Here is an 8054-nt window from a genome sequence, read left to right as displayed (position 1 = left end):
GGCTGTGTGGTAAGAGGACAGAGACTGGAGTGAGGCAGCCATAAACCAAGGAAGGCCAAGGACTGCCAGCAGCCAAGGGAAGCGGGAAGGGGCCAGGAGGGGTTGTTCCCTAGAGCCTTGAGTGGGAGCAGGGCCCTGCTGACACCTTCACTTTGGACTTCTAACCTCCAGAACTGTGAGAGGGTATGTTCCTATTATTTTAAGCCACCTAGTTTGTGGTAATTTGTTGTGGCAGCCCTAGGAAACTAATACACTTAGCATGAAAAACAAGATTGTAAAATATCTCATCAATAATTTTTCATGTTAATTAAAGTTTGCAATGATAATATTTATTTGGGTTAATATAAATATGTTGGGTTAAATAAAACATATCACTGAAATGAATTTCACATGTTTCTTTTTTTTAAATGTGACTATTAGAGAATATTAAATTACAAACACAACTCTCATTTATGGCATGCATTTTATTTCTATTGGACAACCCTGTTCTAGAGTGAATGAACTCTGTGTGTGAGACGCTGGGGTTTTTCCTCCAGAGAAGAGAAAGCAGAGAAACTTTTGACTCAGAAGCCAACAAAGGTAGGAAAGATTTTTTTCACAAAGCCCAGTAGACAGGACATGTCAACATGTCAGCAAGAGGTTAGGCCTGGAGGAGAGTGGAAGGTCCTGGATGGAATGGCAAGAGAGGTCAGGAAACATCTTCCTGTACCTATAGAATGGGAACTCTGTGCTGCTCCTGGCAGGGGTCAGGGCTCAGGGGATGGGCTCCTCCTCTGAGGACAATCACCCCCCACCCCAAGGGATCCCTGTCCAGGGAAAGCAGAAGGCAGGACGGTCAAGGTGGGCTGGCTCCCAGAAGCCAGAGCCCCACAGTTTTCACACTGTCAAAGGCAGTGACTGATAGGCCACGGTTCTGCAGCCCTTCTGGAATGCCTGGGCTGGCTGTAGGCAGTATGGGAGTGGGGTCTTGGGGTTACCCAAACAGCTCACTGGCTCCAAAGGTGGGGTGGGGGGAACAGAAGGTGGGGAGAATGAAGCCACCTGGCTTAGCCAGACCAAACTCATGGGGTTTTGGGGGGGTTTTTTTGGCTGGAACTGGGTTGCGCTCAAGGTTTCAGCCCGGAGCTAGCAGCTGAGTGGAGTGTGGCCGGATACTGTATTTCACTCTGTCCAGGCTGAGAGGGAAACCGGAGATCATCCATCCATGGAAGGTGTGCATGTGATCCCAGTGAGGGCTGTTTGATGGTCTTTGGAGATGGGAGTTCAAGGGGGTAAGGATTCAGTGAGGGTCTATCACCTCCCACTTTTAGGGTTCCTGGGTTGCAGGGAAGCAGGCTGGGCTGCCCTGATTAATCTTCAGGTTCCAAGGAGGCCCAGAGGTGACCCTGAAATGACTCTCTGCAGTCCCTGTCAGAAGACCCTCTCCCATGCTCTACACACCGTAGCGCCCATTATTATTATTGCTGTTGTTGTTGGGTGACTTTCCTAAAACATCCCAGACAGATCAAGAGCCTAGGTCTCCAAATTCCCCCATGCAGGCCATCTGCACCTAACCAAGCCCCTGTGTTTGCTTCCACCTGGACACTAGGTCATCCTATCTGCCTCTGAAGTTCATCCCTGGGGAAATAATCCTGGGTAGAATATCAGCTCACTCCAGGAGGATCAATACAGCAAGTCATTCTTTCCATGGATATGTATTGAGTGTCACAAGGCCATATGCCATGTCTGCCCAGGCATTGCTGCCCAGAGTGAACAGTACCTCACCAAGCCCAGGGATTGGATGAGCTCTCCCATCCCCTCTTTTTCAAAGGTCTGCAGGATCTCTGGGCACAGTCAGGAGAGCACAGGTTCTGACCAGTGAATAAATGGTCCAGCCCAGGGCTCAGCCTTTGTGTCAACCGGACTCAGCGCAGTGTCAAAGCACGGGTGGGTGCCGGCGTCCTTGCCTATCATGCCTAGTCTCCAGCGGGGCCTGGGAGCCTCTGCCTCTCTCAGCAGGGAGCCTGCTTTCCTCCCTGGGCTCATCTCCAGCTCCCAGGCCTCTCCTCCCGTCTGCTTCTTATCTCTCTCTCTGGTGTTTAGAAAATGTCATCTTGAGTGGCCAGGGCTGTGAGCTGCTATGGGAAGGAGAGGCTCACTGTGGGTGTTGGGGGTCTCCCAGGGCTTGCATTCAGAGCTCAGAGCTTGTCAGAGCTGGAGAAGCTGCCCGAGACTGGCCAGTGCTGCCAGATGCCCACTCCGAGCCCCCCTCCCCCAGCCCCCCTCTGCCCCACCTGGGGGAGATCAAGGCTTGCAGTTTGATAGAAGGGGAGAGAGCATGATGCATTCCCTCTCCCATAACTCCCCCCCCAGCACTTTTTAAACAGGAAATTGAGGGACACTCACTCTTTTTTCTTGATCCCAGCAAGACCAGAAGACAGGATTTTCTCTGCATGGTTAGGAGACACTCCTGCAAGACGAAGGGACAGGGAGGCCTGGGGACAACCCTAGCTCAGGGGCTTGTTCTTTTTTGAGACAGTGCAGGTTTTTAAGGACTGAGTGCCCCTGGGGTGACAGGGACCCCCAACTGCTTCCCTTCAGATTCTAGAAGGACCCAAATTACTATCTCTTCTAGTCTCTTGGCTATTTTCCAGCTCCCACGAGGACTAAAAGGAAGAAATGGACTTTAACACCAGCAACGGGGATGCAAATAGACTGGGGGTTAGGAGTGTCTTGAGATTGCCCCCCTCCACTGCTGCCGGAGCACCCCACCAAGCAGGTTATTTATAGACCAGCCCCAAGTAAAGACAGAAGTTTTCTCCATATCTTTCCAGCCTTATAGTTTTTATAATTAGACCTGGAAAAGAAATCTTGCCTTTTCTTTATTTCTTTGAAAAAGCACTATTGGCTTAAATACAAAGTGATCATTTCGGCCTTTTGAAAGCAGAGAAAAGAAAGGAGATGACCTTTCGAGAATAGTGCGTCCCCATCCCAACCCTCTGTCTCAGTTAGGAAAATGCCCCCTGCTGAGGCTTTGAGCCCAGAAGAGATGGGAGACCAGATAACACCCCAGTGTTTCAAAGGCATTTTCCCCAAGGACCCAACTGCTTTTAAAGCCTCTGAGAAAACCTTGGCCAACCTCCTGGCCCAGCTGCTGGCCTCGAAGCCAGGCTGCTTGGCCGTCCAGGAAGCCCATAAATCCCCGAGTCGGCAAGAAGCTGCACTGTGGAGCTTGCCCGTTGTTCAGATGCTTGGCTGCGGGCCCCGGGCCGTCCTCCGCCAGTCTAGAAGACGGTAGAAATAAGCACATGTAACTGCAGCAGACCTCATTTTCTAAGGAACTGTATCCCCTGAGGGGCATCAGAGATCAGTCCATTGTTCCCCGCCTGCTGGGGCCACAGCTCTTCCCCACTTGACAGTTGATATCTAACTGATGACTGCTGTCCTCCATCCGGTTTTACTATGTCACTAGTAGATGTTAGTAGATTTCCAGCAACATGTGAACTCCTTTGCCTCCAAGGCAGAGAATGGTGATTCTCCTAATATTTATCCAACCTGTTATAAGCCCCCAAAAGGGTAGATGCACATATTCCTGCCCTTTCTGTGGCCAGAGCCGAGAATGGCTTACAGATGGGAGTTCCCGGGAGTTGAAGTAAGCCAGGAGGGGTGGGTTACTCAGGACTGCCTCAGCCCTGGGAGGAAAGAAGGAACCTTTGCCTCTGGGATGGAAGAACTGAGGACACATTAGTCTAGAAGCCTTGAGGATGTGAGATGTCAATGTTAGAGGGGCAGAAGTTAACAGCCAGGGTGGAATTTGGGATCCACCAGGGCCATGTAGCAGGTATGGAGCAGATGAGGTCCGATAGCTCATGAATACATCTTCAGACGCTGGGCATGGCAGTGGGCAGGAGAAAGCAAGAGAATTCTAGACAGTCCAGGCCGCCCCATGCAGCCCAATAGCATTCAAGGTGGGGCTGTCGCCAGACAGGCTGCCTGGAGCCTGTGTTCTAGCCCACTCTGGCTCCTCAGTGGCTACTTGGCTTCAGACCAGTCTCTTCATTTCTGTACCTCAGTTTCCTTATCTGTGACAGGGGGTGGTGATCCTGAAGGAGAGCATAAAAGCACAAAGGGTGTGAAAAATGCTTAGAACAAGGAAGGAGCCAGCCGAGGAGGGGTGACGGCTGTGGGGACCACTGGCCAAGTCTTGCCAGCTGAGTTCCATCTTGGGCCCAGGAGCCAGCAGCGTTTATAACCAGAAATAATTCTGAGATGGCTGTTGAACCACAGTGGCCGATTAAGGGTAGTCCTGGTGCCCTGGCGGGCACAGAGCCTATCTCTTTGGTTGGGGGCATTCTGTCTCCCGGGGGTGAGGGGGTGCTCTTGATGGACTGATGTTGCCCTGAGGGAGCCTGGCTGACCTGCTCCCTCTCACCTCACTCCTTCCTGCTTGTGTGTTCGGGATTAACATGTATCCCTTGAATCTTTCCATTTTTCTACTGAGATGGAAACTTGGCTAGCGACCAGGCCTGGACATGCTTTCAGTGTGGCTGGGCCCAGGCCAAGCCCACAGCAATTGTAATCACATGTGAGGTGCTCGCTGGCTCGCTGGGCACTGGGGATGGGGGAGACGCAGGGCTGCCACTGCAGAGGGTGCCAGGCCAGACGTCGGGGCCCTGGGTCAGTGTGCAGACAGCGTGGCCTTTGGCGCCTGCCCTCCCTTCTCTGATCCTCAGTTTCCTCAGTGATAAAATGAAGGTGTATTTTTAAACGATTGGCTTATGGGACCTCTGAGGGCCCTGCCTATGCTCTGGGAAACTGGGCAATCATGAGACAGGGACCAGCTCTCACATGCCCCTTTGGTCTTCCCAACCCTGGGCTGGCTTACATGTTCACAGAGAGGGGCCATGGTCAGGGTGTGACGGGAGGGTCCAGGAAGGCCTGCCTCCTCCTCCTAGGTGTTTTCTCCCAGGAACAGAGCATGGAGCAGCTCTCCGAGCCAGTGGGGGCTGAGACTGTCATTATCCCATGAAGGTAAACCCAGGAGTAGCTGGGGCCATAAGATATCAGGGTGGGGCCCTGGCCAGTTGGCTCAGTGCTAGAAAGTTGGCCTGGCATGCAGGAGTCTGGGGTTCGATTCCAGGCCAGGGCACACAGGAGAAGCGCCCATCTGCTTCTCCAACCCTCCCTTCCTCTCTGTCTCTCTCTCCCGCAGCCGAGGCTGCATTGGAACAAAGTTTGCCCAGGCGCTGAGGATGGCTCTGTGGCCTCTGCCTCAGTCGCTAGAGTGGTTCTGGTTGCAACAGAGCAGTGCCCCAGATGGGCAGAGCATCGCCCCCTGGTGGATCCCGGTCAGGCGCACGCAGGAGTCCATCTGACTGCCTCCCCGTTTCCAACTTAAGAAAAATACAAAAAAAAAAAAAAAAAAGAAAAGATATCAGGGTGGGCTTGCGGGTACTTAGAGAAGGGTCGGGAAGGAGAGGCAGAAGAGTATCAAGACCATCTGCACCAGCTCCCTGGTGCTCGGGAGCTCGGTTGCCCTCCTTCACTAGCCCAGGGCTGGGGCTGCTCCTTCTCTTGATTTAATCTACTCTCTACTATAGCAATTTTCCATTTTTTTCACTTCACGGCACAAAAAAAACTAATTACTAAAATTCTGTGGCACACCAAGAAATTTATTTTTTGTTGATCTGACAAAAAAATATATAGGTATAATTTTGTTTCATTCATATCAGATGGCTATTGTTGGCTTGGCTGTTGTCATTCTTTTATTTGACCATCTAAGGGAAAAGAGGTCAGTGCCCCTGACTAAATAGTCAGGTATGGCATGTTTTAAAAATTCTTGTGGCAGGCCGGTTGAAAATCGCTGCTCTAGTGTGATGTTACCATGAGCACCGATGGGGCAGCCCAGAGCGTTCTTTATCCAATGGTTTGTTGTGGTTTGTTCCCATTCACACTGGAGTCTCCGAAAGCCTGAGGAGAAGGAGCAGTTGAAGAGCTGTGAACAGTGGTTACCTGGCTAATCGGTATTGCCAAAAGCAGGGCTCACATTTCTAAAGCACACAGTCTGACTAGGGCTGGCGAGGAGCAGTTCCCCAACATGGCAAGACCCTCGGGGTTTCTCTCCCACTCCACCTTCTACTCGCACAGGTGTCTCTGCCCTGCCTCCTTTGGCAGTCTCTCTCATTTCCTCCCCCTGCCACAGCCCTCCTTCCCTCTTGCTCTTCTTTCCTCCTTCCCAGGAAGAGAAGCAGAATGATATCGTGGAAAGAGAATGGCTTGGGAGCAGGCAGCTTTGACCTTGGTGAACCTCAGGCTTCCAGTCTATGAAACTTGTATAGTGATATACTACCCATGGCATTATTGGTAAGATTAAATAGGATGATACATAAAAAACTTCAGGCAGTATGTAGACAAGTATCAATAAAAGGTCTCAAATGCTATTATTTACCCAAAATATCTTTTTATTACTATTTACCCAAAATTTGTCTTAAAAGATTAGTTGGGATAAGTCCCAACTAATTTGTTCTCATTCTATCAATAACTAGGTCATTTAACCTTTTTTCTTTCTTGCTCCCATAAAATTAGGATGAAAATACTCAAATAGATTGTTCTTTATTTCTCTGTGGCTTCTGGTCTCTGTCCCTGGTGTGGCCATAGTCCTGGAGGGGAGGGGGACTTTTGCCCTCCCTCTGGCCTTGTCGACTGTGACTTTCCTGGGTCTTTGTGGTGCGGAGTAAGAGTGTGGCAGAGGGGCTTCCTTTCTGGGCCAGGTCTCCGAGGAGAGCTTCGATGTTCACCTCATGGTTCCGAGGCCACACACCCAAGATGGCTCCTACTGAACAACAACAACAGAAAACAAGCCTAGCAAACAATGGGTCAGCAGCCAATCTGTCACTTAATACAAACACTTCCACTTTCCAGGAGGAAACTTTACATTCCAGAAGGGTTTTTCCCCACATCATTGTATATAGCGTCTTTATCTGTGTTCATTTGGTCAAAACAACAGCAGCTACTCTAGATATCCCAAATGTATAATGTGTAGGGTTTTAACACAGAGGATATAGAGGCTTATCTAATGGGCAGGAGGGCTGGATGGAGGCTGGTCAGGGAAGCCACCATCAAGCCTCACAAAATCAGGAAGTGCCAAAATTGCAGAGAAGATGCTGAACTCAGCCTTTTCATGAAGATGATGCCAAAAGTGAAAAAGAAAGGCCCTATCCCCCCCAAAGCCGAAGCCAAAGCAAAGGCTTTGAAGGCAAAAAGAGCAGTGCTAAAAGGTGTCCACAGCCACAAAACAACAACAAGAAACAAACAAACAAACGAAAAAACGATCTGCACATCTCCCACCTTCATATGGCCCCAAACACTGTGGTTCCCAGGCAGCCCAAAGAGCCTCAGAAAAGCGCCCCCAGGAGGAAGAAGCTTGACAACCTGTCATCATCAAGTTCCCCCTGACCACCAAGCAAGCCATGAAGAGGATAGAAGACAAGACCTTTGTGTTCATTGTGGAGGTCAAGGCCAACGAGCACGGATCAAACAAGCTGTGAAGAAGCTCAGTGCCATTGACGTGGCCAAGGTCAACGCCCTGATCAGGCCTGATGGAGAGAAGAAGGCTTATATGTTCGACTATTTCCCAACTATGATGCTTTGAATGTTGCCAACAAAATTGGGCCCATCTAAACTGAGTCTGGCTGGCTAATTCTAAATATAAAAAATTTTCACTGTAAAAAAATTTTTTAAAAAAATGCTCCAATCACCCCAGCCTCCAGCATCACCCAAGTGAGCAACTTGAAAGCACTGTCCTAGAGGCTCTGGTAAAGCTCATGCTGCCACTGCTGGTTCAGAGAAGAAGGGCTTCCTCTGTCTTTGGCCTCCCGAATCTTTTGGAAGTGACTCTATTTCCAGAATCTGACTTGAAGCCATGCTGGCATGGAACGCAGGGAACTGAAACCCCCAGAGTTCTCTGCTGGAGGCAGAGGAACATGCAGGGTTTGGTGGGGTGCTGTGGGCCTGGCCAGCCTGGAGGACCAGCACCACTTCTGGGGCGTCCTTTCCTGTCTGCTCAGCGGAGGGCC

General features: G+C 50.4%; 1 pseudogene; it reads left to right on the top strand.

Moving 5' to 3' along the window:
* Positions 1-7165: 7165 nt before the first annotated feature.
* LOC136329830 (large ribosomal subunit protein uL23 pseudogene) lies at positions 7166-7630 on the top strand (annotated as a pseudogene).
* Positions 7631-8054: the final 424 nt, after the last annotated feature.

This window comes from Saccopteryx bilineata, chromosome 3 (assembly GCF_036850765.1).
Source record: "Saccopteryx bilineata isolate mSacBil1 chromosome 3, mSacBil1_pri_phased_curated, whole genome shotgun sequence".
In the NCBI taxonomy this organism is placed as follows: Eukaryota; Metazoa; Chordata; class Mammalia; order Chiroptera; family Emballonuridae; genus Saccopteryx; species Saccopteryx bilineata.
The sequence above is the reverse complement of the archived record's forward strand: the minus strand, read 5'-3'. Positions and strand labels throughout refer to the sequence as shown.